This window comes from Lissotriton helveticus, chromosome 10 (assembly GCF_964261635.1).
Source record: "Lissotriton helveticus chromosome 10, aLisHel1.1, whole genome shotgun sequence".
Classification (NCBI taxonomy): Eukaryota; Metazoa; Chordata; class Amphibia; order Caudata; family Salamandridae; genus Lissotriton; species Lissotriton helveticus.
The window spans coordinates 3,508,774-3,523,596 of NC_136071.1; the positions used below are offsets into that span (position 1 = coordinate 3,508,774).

At 50.4% G+C, this 14,823-nt stretch overlaps 1 protein-coding gene across 4 annotated transcripts in view; it reads left to right on the forward strand.

Annotated features, from left to right (window-relative positions):
• Positions 1–14,823, forward strand: part of IQSEC2 (IQ motif and Sec7 domain ArfGEF 2) — a 359,223-nt gene that overhangs the window by 204,751 nt on the left and 139,649 nt on the right. The window lies entirely within an intron of this gene.

Consider the following 14,823-nt stretch of genomic DNA (forward strand, 5'->3'; position numbering starts at 1 on the left):
ATAACATACTCCATACTTACACACGTACATACATACATGTACAGAACTTGGAGGAAGACTTGTGACATGAGCCGCCTGCACAGGAAAACGTCAGAATGAGAAAATGAGGAGCAGGTTGTCGCATCAACAGTGTGTCAGAGACTTTCCACTTTTTAGTTTTCATTCTAAACTGGCCCTAAAACTCTATTTTTTTTACTCTATATATTTTGAAAAGGTGCTTTAAAATATTTCCCAGCTATCATAACCATGTTTTTTTAGAGCACCCTGAAGCTGTATCCATCCACCTTCACAATGTTGAACCTCGGCGCGTGGCGACTGTTGGGTCTGGTCCTGGCGTTTCAGGGCTGCCTCGCGGGTGCCTGTCTAGTAACGGGGGAAGGGTCGGCTGGCAAAGGTTGGGTTCTGTGAAGTGCTCTTGCTGTACTGCCCTCCAGACCTCACTTCCTGTTTCCATTGCCACGTGTGGTTTTGAGGGTTTGGATGTTTTCTTTAAATAGTTTGTAATTGAGTCATTTTTAAGTCTCACCGCCAGACAGTGCAGGCTGTCTTCTTGTCAAAGACCTTTTGTGGCTTACCATCGCTGAAAGTGGGCGGCAGCCCATCCCTTGCTTCCCATTGGCCCGCATTACTTTCACTCTCATTTGCTTGTTTCACTTTCTATCGCTTCCTCTTCTTGTGTTGGTAACCCCTCTTCCCCCCACCCCCCGCCTGCACATATTTTATTTACCATCCGCTTGATTGGCTGGCTTTTATCCTTCTACCTCTTATTTGTAGGGACCACCTTTTTTATTTCTGATAATCACTCCATGAGAATGGATGTGTTTTCCAGCGTTCTCCTCCAAGGGCTTCTCCGCTCCCCACCAAATACTCCCGCCACACCCACATCCTGTACTGCTCCCTCCCTGTGTGCTTCACCTTTTGCCAGAGTCAGCCTCCCCCACCCTCTCTGTGTTGCACTTTCTCTTGTGTGCTGGAGAACCATTCTTTTTTTAATTGGCCCCTTGTCATTTCGTACGCACACACCTGCGTGATTACACATTCACCTGCCTTTTGATGCCGAAATGCACACGCATACATCATCACGCATGCATGCAGCTACGAAACCATCTTCACGCCTTTTTTTTTGGCTTGTGCTATAAAGGATTGGCAGACTGAACTGGCAAAGGAATCCGACTTATTGGCTTTGCCAGTGCTTGTTTGAGTTGTGTGCCGCTGGCCTCCAAGCTCTTTGAGAATTTGAAGAATGTTTTCAGCAAAGGTAGAAGCTCATTCTTTTGTTCTGGACATTTACTTATTTGTTTTGTGGAATCAATGGCTCATCCAGTGTGGACTGAAAGGCATGAAAACATTGATGTGTAGGAAATGGGAGTCAGCAAGTTGGCGAAGAAGGGATAAATAGTTATTCAGGCGCTTAGGGGTTAAATCAAAAATAGCAATGTCATCAGCATCTAATAAATAAAGGAGAAGCGCTCCCTTTTCTCTGTGGTCTCCCTTACTTCCAGTGAGAACTTGAAGCAAATATGATATGTATAAAGAAAACAGACTAGGGGTTAAAAGAGAACCACCCATTGCTTGTATCAATGCCGGAATATAGTCCTCGGTCCTTGCCCACAAAGACTTGACACTAAGTCGACGGAAGCAAGGCCAGGATCCACCGCAGTGAGGTACCCGCATTGCGAGGCGGTTGAGTTCTTCCTCAGGGTTGTTCGATTCACCCGATCACCCGCCGTGCCTGAAGGGAGGGACTTTAGACCGCGGTGTGGGAGGGGACTGGCCACTGTGACCATGGCAGAGGCTGACGACGCTCCAGGGCTGCCTGAGTTGTCTTGAGATATCGAAGGGAGAAAGGGACCCAAGTTTCTAAGCAGAGTAAGGAATCCCAAAAGAGCAAGAAGAAGGTAAGATTCTTAGGGGCTTTGCATAGTTCGTATTTCAGGGGTATCGGTGAACATGGAGCAGTGTTTGATCAGTGTTTCGATGTTGAACCATTAAAGTAAATTGTTTTGTTATTGATGACATAGGCAGTGTCCACCTATCCATTCCTGGGTATGGTTGACGTGTCGCACCACCCTCTGGATGTCCTCGCCTCGTTGATCACGGAGCAGTGATCAACGAGGCAGTCCGGCTTCATAGAGACCAACCTTCATGGGTGGCGAGGGTCATGCGGGGCTCTGCCCTGCTCAGCATGGATGCGCCGGGTCATTGTTGATCAAGGCTGGGTTGCACGGTTAGATTCAAGGTGTGATTGGCATCGGTTACGTTTGTGTCTGGCCAGTGTTTGGTTACTCTGGAAATATTTATGCAGAGCTTTGAGTAGTATCCGTCCCAGCTCACTCTTTAGGCGTCTCGAACGCCGCTCCCGGCGAGGTGCTTTAGAAAGCACAGAGGTGGCCATTTTAGAATCCTTGAAGGATGGTACAGTGACAGGAACTGAACGCTCCTTGCTGGGCCCCAGGAAAATAATCAGTTTCTGTCCGGTCATTTTCAAAGAGTGGGATCCGCCCACCAATGTCAGGGACCATGCAAGATCTTGAGTATCTGAAAGATAACAAGACTGGGGTGCGAGGCCACGTGCGGGATCTTGAGTATCTGAAAGATAACGAGATTGAGGTGCGAAAGCCACGTGCGGGATCTTGAGTATCTGAAAGATAACAAGACTGGAGTGCGAAGGCCACGTGCGGGATCTTGAGTATCTGAAAGATAACAAGACTGGGGTGCGAAGGCCACGTGCGGGATCTTGAGTATCTGAAAGATAACAAGACTGGAGTGCGAAGGCCACGTGCGGGATCTTGAGTATCTGAAAGATAACAAGACTGGGGTGCGAAGGCCACGTGCGGGATCTTGAGTATCTGAAAGATAACAAGACTGGGGTGCGAAGGCCACGTGCGGGATCTTGAGTATCTGAAAGATAACAAGATTGAGGTGCGAAAGCCACGTGCGGGATCTTGAGTATCTGAAAGATAACAAGACTGGAGTGCGAAGGCCACGTGCGGGATCTTGAGTATCTGAAAGATAACAAGACTGGGGTACGAAGGCCACGTGCGGGATCTTGAGTATCTGAAAGATAACAAGACTGGGGTGCGAAAGCCATGTGCGGGATCTTGAGTATCTGAAAGATAAAAAGACTGGGGTGCGAAGGCCACGTGCGGGATCTTAGGTATCTGAAAGATAACAAGACTGGGGTGCGAAGGCCACGTGCGGGATCTTAGGTATCTGAAAGATAACAAGACTGGGGCGCGAAGGCCACGTGCGGGATCTTGAGTATCTGAAAGATAACAAGACTGGGGTGCGAAGGCCACGTGCGGGATCTTAGGTATCTGAAAGATAACAAGACTGGGGTGCGAAAGCCATGTGTGGGATCTTGAGTATTTGAAAGATAACAAGACTGGGGTGCGAAAGCCACGTCCGGGATCTTGAGTATCTGAAAGATAACAAGACTGGGGTGCGAAGGCCACGTGCAGGATCTTGAGTATCTGAAAGATAACAAGACTGGGGTGCGAAAGCCACGTGCGGGATCTTGAGTATCTGAAAGATAACAAGATTGAGATGCGAAAGCCACGTGCGGGATCTTGAGTATCTGAAAGATAACAAGACTGGGGTGCGAAAGCCACGTGCAGGATCTTGAGTATCTGAAAGATAACAAGACTGGGGTGCGAAAGCCACGTGCAGGATCTTGAGTATCTGAAAGATAACAAGACTGGGGTGCGAAAGCCACGTGCGGGATCTTGAGTATCTGAAAGATAACAAGACTGGGGTGCGAAGGCCACGTGCGGGATCTTGAGTATCTGAAAGATAACAAGACTGGGGTGCGAAAGCCATGTGCGGGATCTTGAGTATCTGAAAGATAACAAGACTGGGGTGCGAAAGCCACGTGCGGGATCTTGAGTATCTGAAAGATAACAAGACTGGGGTGCGAAGGCCACGTGCGGGATCTTGAGTATCTGAAAGATAACAAGACTGGGGTGCGAAGGCCACGTGCGGGATCTTGAGTATCTGAAAGATAACAAGACTGGGGTGCGAAAGCCACGTGCAGGATTTTGAGTATCTGAAAGATAACAAGACTGGGGTGCGAAAGCCATGTGCGGGATCTTGAGTATCTGAAAGATAACAAGACTGGGGTGCGAAAGCCACGTGCGGGATCTTGAGTATCTGAAAGATAACAAGATTGAGGTGCGAAAGCCACGTGCGGGATCTTGAGTATCTGAAAGATAACAAGACTGAGGTGCAAAAGCCACGTGCAGGAAGATAACAAGACTGGGGTGCAAAAGTCACGTGCAGGAAGATAACAAGACTGGGGTGCAAAAGCCATGTGCAGGATCTTGAGTCACCATGAGATCCTTCCAGGAGTCATAAAAGGTAGAATATCTTCCGCACGTGCGAGATCCTCAAACACACAACACAAATACATGTTTTACTTAAAACAATGTGGTCAGTAAGCTAACGTACTGTTTTTTAAATATCCAATCAACCAAATTGAATGAATGAATATCCGGTTTATAAAGAGCTCAGCTACCCAGAAGTATGAGTTCCCTGCACTGAGAAACTAAAACAATTGATAGCGAAAGAAAATGAAACAGAAGAGAATAAGACAGTTTTTAGAAGTTTCCGAAAGGAAATATAATTGTGCTGGCCACGTAGCAAAAGGGAAGCCTATTCCATTCCTTGGTGTGACCATTGAGAAGGCGCAGCTCCAGAGCAGTATATTTTGACTCTTGGTTTACAAAGGAGATGCATATTTGCAGATTGGAGGACAGCCACACAGATTGTACAAGGTGAAAAGGCTCTGTTGATAGGCCGGAGCATGGCCATGAACAGCCTTGTAGAAGAGACCTCGTCGATTGAAGGGACTGCGTTTGTGAACAGGCAGCCAATGAAGTGTTTTCAAACGTGGTGTAATGTTGGAGTAGCAGTTCAGGCCAAGAATCAGCTTGGCCACCGCACTCTGGATGTGTTGGTGCTTCAATGTAGAGTGCCTTTGTGGTCCCGGTGTCCAAACTACAGACTCATTATAGTTTACCAGGAGGAATAGGAGAACCTCGCTTTGATGTAGAGTGCCTGTGGGGTCCTGGCATCCAAACTACAGACTCATGATAGTTTAACAGGAGGAATAGGAGAACCTCGCTTAGATGTAGAGTCCCTGTGGGGTCCTGGCATCCAAACTACAGACTCATGATAGTTTAACAGGCGAAATAGGAGAACCTCGCTTTGATGTAGAGTGCCTGAGGGGTCCTGGCATCCAAACTACAGACTCATGATAGTTTAACAGGAGGAATAGGAGAAGCTCGCTTCGATGTAGAGTGCCTGTGGAGGTCCTGGTATCCGAACTACAGACTCATGATAGTTTAACAGGAGCAATAGGAGAACCTCGCTTCGATGTAGAGTGCCTGAGGGGTCCTGGTATCCAAACTACAGACTCATGATAGTTTAACAGGAGGAATAGGAGAACCTCGCTTCGATGTAGAGTGCCTGTGGGGTCCTGGCATCCAAACTACAGACTCATGATAGTTTAACAGGAGAAATAGGAGAACGTCGCTTCGATGTAGAGTGCCTGTGGGGTCCTGGCATCCAAACTACAGACTCATGATAGTTTAACAGGAGGAATAGGAGAACCTCGCTTCGATGTAGAGTGCCTGTGGGGTCCTGGCATCCAAACTACAGACTCATGATAGTTTAACAGGAGGAATAGGAGAACCTCGCTTCGATGTACAGTGCCTGTGGGGTCCTGGCATCCAAATTACAGACTCATGATAGTTTGACAGGAGGAATAGGGGAACCTCGCTTCGATGTAGAGTGCCTGTGGAGGTCCTGGTATCCAAACTACAGACTCATGATAGTTTAACAGGAGCAATAGGAGAACCTCGCTTCGATGTAGAGTTCCTGTGGGGTCCTGGCATCCAAACTACAGACTCATGATAGTTTAACAGGAGGAATAGGAGAACCTCGCTTCGATGTAGAGTGCCTGTGGAGGTCTGGTATCCAAACTACAGACTCATGATAGTTTAACAGGAGGAATAGGAGAACCTCGCTTCGATGTAGATTTCCTGTGGGGTCCTGGCATCCAAACTACAGACTCATGATAGTTTAACAGGAGCAATAGGAGAACCTTACTTCGATGTAGAGTGCCTGTGGAGGTCCTGGTATCCAAACTACAGACTCATGATAGTTTAACAGGAGCAATAGGAGAGCCTCGCTTCGATGTAGAGTGCCTGTGGGGTCCTGGCATCCAAACTACAGACTCATGATAGTTTAACAGGAGGAATAGGAGAACCTCGCATCGATGTAGAGTGCCTGTGGGGTCCTGGCAGCCAAACTACAGACTCATGATAGTTTAACAGGAGTAATAAGAGACACTCGCTTCGATGTAGAGTGCCTGTGGGGTCCTGGCAGCCAAACTACAGACTCATGATAGTTTAACAGGAGCAATAGGAGAACCTCGCTTCGATAGTTTAACAGGAGGAATAGGAGAACCTCGCTTCGATGTACAGTGCCTGTGGGGTCCTGGCATCCAAATTACAGACTCATGATAGATTAACAGGAGCAATAGGAGAACCGCGCTTCGATGTAGAGTTCCTGTGGGGTCCTGGCATCCAAACTACAGACTCATGATAGTTTAACAGGAGCAATAGGAGAACCTCACTTCGATGTAGATTGCCTGTGGAGGTCCTGGCATCCAAACTACAGACTCATGATAGTTTAACAGGAGCAATAGGAGAACCTCGCTTCGATGTAGAGTTCCTGTGGGGGCCTGGCATCCAAACTACAGGCTCATGATAGTTTAACAGGAGGAATAGGAGAACCTCGCTTCGATGTAGAGTGCCTGTGGAGGTCTGGTATCCAAACTACAGACTCATGATAGTTTAACAGGAGGAATAGGAGAACCTCGCTTCGATGTAGAGTTCCTGTGGGGTCCTGGCATCCAAACTACAGACTCATGATAGTTTAACAGGAGCAATAGGAGAACCTTGCTTCGATGTAGAGTGCCTGTGGAGGTCCTGGTATCCAAACTACAGACTCATGATAGTTTATCAGGAGGAATAGGGGAACCTCGCTTCGATGTAGAGTTCCTGTGGGGCCCTGGCATCCAAACTACAGACTCATGATAGTTTAACAGGAGGAATAGGGGAACTTCACTTCGATGTAGAGAGCCTGTGGAGGTCCTGGTATCCAAACTACAGACTCATGATAGTTTAACAGGAGTAATAAGAGAACCTCGCTTCGATGTAGAGTGCCTGTGGGGTCCTGACATCCAAGCTACAGACTCATGATAGTTTATCAGGAGGAATAGGAGAACCTCGCTTCGATGTAGAGTGCCTGTGGGGTCCTGGCATCCAAACTACAGACTCATGATAGTTTATCAGGAGGAATAGGGGAACCTCGCTTCGATGTAGAGTTCCTGTGGGGCCCTGGCATCCAAACTACAGACTCATGATAGTTTAACAGGAGGAATAGGGGAACTTCACTTCGATGTAGAGAGCCTGTGGAGGTCCTGGTATCCAAACTACAGACTCATGATAGTTTAACAGGAGTAATAAGAGAACCTCGCTTCGATGTAGAGTGCCTGTGGGGTCCTGGCATCCAAACTACAGACTCATGATAGTTTAACAGGAGCAATAGGCGAACCTCGCTTCGATGTAGAGTGCCTGTGGGGTCCTGGTGTCGAAACTACAGACTCATGATAGTTTAACAGGAGCAATAGGAGAACCTCGCTTCGATGTAGAGTGCCTGTGGGGTCCTGGCATCCAAACTACAGACTCATGATAGTTTAACAGGAGCAATAGGAGAACCTCGCTTCGATGTAGAGTGCCTGTGGAGTCCTGGTATCCAAACTACAGACTAATGATAGTTTAACAGGAGCAATAGGAGACCCTCGCTTCGATGTAGAGTGCCTGTGGGGTCCTGGCATCCAAACTACAGACTAATGATAGTTTAACAGGAGCAATAGGAGAACCTCGCTTCGATGTAGAGTGCCTGTGGAGTCCTGGTATCCAAACTACAGACTAATGATAGTTTAACAGGAGCAATAGGAGAACCTCGCTTCGATGTAGAGTGCCTGTGGGGTCCTGGCATCCAAACTACAGACTCATGATAGTTTAACAGGAGGAATAGGAGAACCTCGCTTCGATGTAGAGATCCTGTGGGGTCATGGCATCCAAACTACAGACTCATGATAGTTTAACAGGAGGAATAGGAGGACCTCGCTTCGATGTAGAGTGCCTGTGGGGTCCTGGTATCCACGCTACAGACTCATGATAGTTTAACAGGAGGAATAGGAGAACCTTACAGAGAATGCACAACAGCAGGAAGCATTTGGCAGTCACAGTGTAGATCTGAGATCAGATTTGTAGCTGGTGGTCCTGGAGCACCCCAGGTTGCGACCAAAAGGGATTGGGGAGGGTTGTGAGTCTAAGTTTGAAGGACATCAGGAGGGAATCGAAGATAATGTTTCAACAAAGAGAATTTCCTTTTTGCCAGAATTAAGGCACAGTGATTCGGAGGAATAAATCGCGGGCATACAATCTGAGAACCGCTGTTGTTTCGGCAAAGGCTCGTCATCAAGTCTGTGTATAAACCGCCTGTCATCGGCAGAGAGATTGAAGTCAAAGGACTGGATCAGAGCAGCACGTGGAGTGCAGAAATATTGAAAAGAGTGGGTTCTAGGACCGAGCCCTGAGATGCACAACAGAACCGGGATTTAAGGGCAGAATATAAAGGGTTGAAAGTCCTGCCCATCCGGAAAGGAAGAAAACAATTCGACACTGAAATATTGAGAGTACATTTGGCTGAAACACCAGTGCATATCAAAGCGCAGAGAAAAAGGAGAACATACAGGAGACGGCGCCACAATTCTTAAGTATGTGGAGCTTTGAAACGGATCCTGCCGCATTCACCTTTGCTGACGTTTGTACTTTTCCATTGTGCTCTGCAGGGACTCTTTGGGGCAGTTCATTTTTTTCCACAATGTGAGGCAGGCCCCAATCACTTTCTTTTCTTTTTTCAAGGCTATTTTTAGCTAGAAGCACCTCTTTTTATTTTGTAAAACTCAAGAGTCTTTTTCTCCCTTGGATCCCATTTTCATCCTGGAACCAAGCAATTTTTGCTGGTTTTGTATTGTTCACCATTCCGGGCTCTGTTAACGAGGTTTGTGCTTTTTGCAAATGATTAGCCTGTGATGGGAACATGTCTCATAAAGATTAACATGATGTGCGTGGCCTGATTCCCTGACGAACATTCCTTCAAAGACTGACTTACTCGTAGAAACGTGTCAACAAGGTGTTGCTGAGGAAGATTTTCAAATGGCTCCTAATTATCACCCGGAAAACCATCATATACACCCCGGTCACAAGCAGGCTGGACTATGGGAACACCCTCTATGCCGATATCAACATAAAAAGTCACCAGAAGACTGCGGACCATTCAGAACTCAGCGGCCAGAATCACTCTCCCCCCCCCCCATGCTGCACTCGCATCACACCTCACGTGACGGAGCTCCGCGGCTCCCCGTACACAAACAAGCACAATTCAAGCTCCTCACCCACAGTTTCAAGGCACTACATAATACTGGCCCAGCACACCTCAGCAATCACATCTGCTGTCACAGACCTTTCAGACACCTTCCAGGACTTCTACTTGCACACATCCCACGCATATGGAAGACGAGATCCGGAGATCGAACCTTCTCCTATATCACGCCTACAGCTTGGAACGCCGTCTCTACACATTACAGCCTCCTTCTCACTTCTTGAATTCCGCTAGAAGCTGGAGACCTGGCCTTTTCAGCAGTCTCTCTAGACCCGAGGTGTGCCTCGACTCACACCAGCTTGGCGCTAGGATAACCTCCTAGGTGATAGTGCGCTCTACAAATCAGGGTAAGATAACATATCAAAGAAGACATACTCTGATAGCCTTATCAGTCTTACAAGGTATTCAGCCAACCCAGCTACAACTGAAATCTGTCCGGCAGCGTCCATCGCGTGCTCTCCTTGGTGGAGGCGGTCATCCTTGACCCCTCGAAGACAACGGAAGATTCTGGAGGCATTTATTATTGGTTACTTGGCGTGTGTGTTTCATGCCGGTGAAGAGATCTAGAAGATGAAAACAAAGCACAGATCTTAAGGTTGGTAAAAAGGAAAGAGTTTCCAAAAGTCTAGTTTTGTGGCTAAGACCGAAAGAAGCAAGTTTTATTCTTTTCATTGTGGAAGAGACAGCTGCAAGAACAAAAACAGCAACAGCAGAAGAAGTCTTTTCAGTGACTGCCCGCTTTACAAGGCAGAGGCAATGGTCAACAGCCTTCCGCTGCCACTTGTCAACTTTCCTCAAAACAATGACTATGCAGCTGCTGTCACCATTTTGAACCCTGGAGGGCTGGAGTGCCGTCACCTTTCTCCCAGCATTGTGAAAGATCACAAAGTATTTGTGGGTGCTGGATGTTATGCACAATGGGCGCAACATTCAGGTTTTCCTCCTCTCCTTTTCAATTACCACTGAAAAATTAAAACTCCTGATATGCTGTATCAGTTAATTCAAGAAAAAAGTTGTTTATTAGAGATGAACGCCTTAGAGCCCGTTCCAAAACATCAGTGGAGCACAGTGGGTTGTTATCGATGGTTTCTGACCAGCAAAAAAGACCCAAACGAGTGTGTCCATTTGTAGACCTCGAATAACCACATATCAATCAGGGGTTTGTATCAATCAGGGGTCTGTATAAATCAGGGGTTTGTATAGCATGCTACTCACCCTTTAGGGTATTAAGGCGTGGGCGGGGGGGGTGGGGATTGCGGCTCCGGATCAGTCGAAGAGCCAGGTCCTGAGGTCCTTCCTAAACGTGTGCAGGGTCGGGGAGCGTCTGATGTTCAAAGGCAGCTCGTTCCAGGTTTTGGCTGCGATGTAGGAGAAGGCTCTCCCGCCGGTTCTGTGTCTGCGGATGCGAGGGACCTCTGCCAGGGCGAGGTCGGCGGAGCGAAGTGTAGTCCTCGTAGGTGTTGGGTCACGTGCTCATGGCGCAGTGTCCCAAGGACGAGTCTAGCAGCGGCGTTCTGGATGGTCTGGAGTCTCTGCAGGAGAGTTTTGTTGATTCTGGTGTAGAGGGCATTGGCGTAGTCCAGTCTGCTGGTAATGAGTGCGTGGGTGACGGTCTATCTGCAGTCAGAGGGGATCCACTTGAAGGTCTTATGGAGGAAGTGAAGGCAGTTGAAACTAGTGGATGCGACAACGTTGATCTGGTGGTTCATGAAGAGGGAGGAGTCAAGGATGATGCTGAGGTTCCTTGCGTGGTCTGTAGGGGTGTGCGGGCTCCCGAGGGCAGGGGGCCACCAGGTGTTGTCCCAGGCTGAGGTGCAGGGACCGAGGATGAGGCCCTTGCTCTTCTCTGAGTTTAGCTTCAGGCAGCTTTCCTTCATCCAGGCTGCCACGTTCTTCATACCTTCAAGGAAACAGAGTTTGATGTCTTCAGGATTTTTCGTGAGTGAGAGGATGAGCTGGGTGTCGTCGGCGTAGGATACGATGCTGAGCCCATGCTGTCTGACGATGGCGGGGAAGGGGGCCATGAAGATGTTGAAAAGCGTGGGGCTGAGTGATGATCCCGGGGGTACTCCGCAGTTGACTTCTGTGGGTTTGGTGAGGAAGGGAGGGAGTCGGTTCCTCTGGGTTCTGCTGGAGAGGAAGGATTTGATCCAGTCGATGGTGGCTCCTTTTATTCACGCGTCGTGCAGTCTGGCTTCAAGAGTGTGACGAGAAATGGTGTTGAAGGCTGCGGAGAGATCTAGAAGGATGAGGGCCGCTGTGTGTCCCTGGTTGAGTAGCATGCGGATGTCGTCAGTGGCGGCGAGGAGGGCGGTCTCAGTGCTGTGGTTGCTGTGGAATCCTTTCTGGGAGGCGTCCAGGATGGAGTTCTCTTCTATGAAGGCGGTCAGCTGTGTGTTTACGAGTCTCTCTGTGACTTTGGCCGCATAGGGGAGGGGAGAGATTCGCCGGTCGTTTTTCAGGTCCGTTGGGTCAGCCGTTGGTTTCTTGAGGAGGGGTTTTACCACTGCCCGTTTCCAGTCGTCTGGGCAGATGCCTGATCTGAGGGAGGCGTTGATGGTTCGTCCTAGTTCGGGTGCAATGACTGTGGCGGCTCTGTGGAAGATGTGCGGAGGGCAGGGGTCCGTTAGGGCCCCTGAGTGGGTTTTCCACATGGTTGATGTGGTGAGCAACTCTAGCAAGGAGTGGCCCATTCCTCACGGTTGTAGGGTTGCTCCATGGAGGCCGTGTTTGTAGGGTTGCTCCATGGAGGCCGTGTTTGCAGGGTTGCTCCATGGAGGCCGTGTTTGCAGGGTTGCTCCATGGAGGCCGTGTTTGTAGGGTTGCTCCATGGAGGCCGTGTTTGCAGGGTTGCTCCATGGAGGCCGTGTTTGCAGGGTTGCTCCATGGAGGCCGTGTTTGCAGGGTTGCTCCATGGAGGCCGTGTTTGCAGGGTTGCTCCATGGAGGCCGTGTTTGCAGGGTTGCTCCATGGAGGCCGTGTTTGCAGGGTTGCTCCATGGAGGCCGTGTTTGCAGGGTTGTTCCATGGAGGCCGTGTTTGTAGGGTTGTTCCATGGAGGCCGTGTTTGTAGGGTTGCTCCATGGAGGCCGTGTTTGCAGGGTTGCTCCATGGAGGCCGTGTTTGTAGGGTTGTTCCATGGAGGCCGTGTTTGTAGGGTTGTTCCATGGACCGTGTTTGCAGGGTTGCTCCATGGAGGCCTTCCAGGGTCCTGGCTTCTCTTCGTGACTTGCTTGTTCACGTCTGCTCTGTGGCTCTGATGGCACGTCGAGTTGTGTTCGCTGCTGCTCATTTCTACCTTTCATGGATATCAGAGAGTCCAGTTGTGAGGAAGGGAAGGTGGCTGGTAATCCTGGTTCTTCATCGTGGGAGCTGTTTACAGATTCACAGTCGTCCTCCCTCCTCCCACGGTTCGGCACCAGAGTTGTGAGCTCTGGCCTCTTACTCCAGTCCTCTTGGGGCTCCAGAAACGCACTGCCGCTGCTGGGCAGGAAGGGGCAGTGCAGCCTTCCGGGCTTCAGACAGTGCCAGGGGCACCACTTCAGAGCTCTGCTGGGGTCAATGCTTTCTGTTCTCTACAACACCCTGTTAGGCAGCCAAGTGCTCCGTTTGTGTTTCAATTTGGCAATTTGGATGCTTAACTCCTTCTCTGAGGCGGCTATTCCGCCGCAGCGCTAACGGTCGCGGGGGGGGGCGTGCGGCTCACCTGCGCTGGTGACGGAACCGTTCCGTCACGCCCCTCGGGTGGGCTGTGCTTGTAACGGAACGGTTCCGTCACGGCCCCGCCCGCTTAACGAAACCCGCCGCGCAGGCGCGAAATCAGCACCGCGCAGGCGCGGCGGCCGGGCCGTGACGGAACCGTTCCGTCATGAGCACAGCCCACCCGAGGGGCGTGACGGAACGGTTCCGTCAGTAGCGTCGAAGGTGTTAAAACACAGTAAATGTTGCCCTATGTTTGTTTAGGAAAACATATATTTGTGTCCTGTATTCCAGAATCTTGCACCAGGCGGAGATATTCAATCTTCAATTAATTTAGAAGCAATTCTCTTACTGAATAACTGAGGTGTTCCTTCCCTGGCCTCTCTCCTGAAGAGGGCGGTGAGGGCAGAAGAAAGCAGCGATGGAGACACCACGAGAGGCTTCATCTAATGCTCATATCCTCAGCTGGCCCTTGCCTGGTGCTCCTGTGTCTTTCAGCTCCTCACCCCATCTCTCCTCTCCTCCCCTCCCCTCCCCTACCTTCTCCTCCCTTCTCCTCGCCTCTCTTTCCTTCCCCTCTCCTCACCTCCCCTCTCCTCTCCTCTCCTCTCCGCTCCCCTCTCCTCCCCTCTCGTCTCTTCTCCTCTCCTCTCCTCCTCTCCTCTCCTCTCCTCTCCTCTCCTCTCCTCTCCGCTCTCCTCTCCTCTCCTCTCCTCTGCTCCCCTCTCCGCCCTCTCCCTCTCCTCTCCTTCCTCTGCTCCCCTCTCCCTCTCCCTCCTCTCCCCTCTCCTCTCCTCTCTCTCCTCTCCTCTCCTCTCCTCTCCGCTCTCCTCTCCTCTTCCTCTCCTCTCCGCTCTCTCTCCTCTCCTCTCTCTCTCTCTCCTCTCCTCTCCTCTCTCTCCTCCCTCTCCTCTCCTCTCCTCCCTCCCTCTCCTCTCCTCCTCTCCTCCTCCTCTCGCTCTCCTCTCCTCTCCTCCTCTCCTCCCCTCTCCTCCTCTCCTCTCCTCTCCCCTCTCCTCCCTCTCTCTCCTCTCCTCCTCTCTCTCCTCTCCTCTCTCCCTCTCCTCCCCTCTCCCTCCTCCCTCTCCTTCCATCCTCTCCTCTCCTCTCCTCCTCTCCTCCTCCTCTCCTCCTCTCCTCCTCTCCTCCTCCTCTCCTCCTCTCCTCTCCTCTCCTCTCCTCTCCTCTCTCTCCTCCTCTCCTCCCTCCTCTCCTCCTCTCCCTCTCCTCTCCTCCCTCTCCCTCCCCTCTCCTCTCCTCTCTCCTCTCCTCCTCTCCTCCTCCTCTCTCCTCTCCTCTCCTCTCCTCTCCTCTCCTCCTCCCCTCTCCTCTCCTCTCCTCTCCTCCTCCCCTCTCCTCTCCTCTCTCTCCTCGCCTCCTCTCCTCCTCTCCTCTCCTCTCCTCTCCTCTCCTCTCCTCCTCTCCTCTCCTCTCCTCTCCTCCTCCCCTCTCCTCTCCTCCTCTCCTCGCCTCCTCTCCTCCTCTCCTCTCCTCTCCTCTCCTCCCCTCTCCTCCTCTCCTCTCTCCTCGCCTCCTCTCCTCCTCTCCTCTCCTCTCCTCCCTCTCCTCTCTCTCCTCTCTCCTTCCTCCTCCTCTCCCTCCCCTC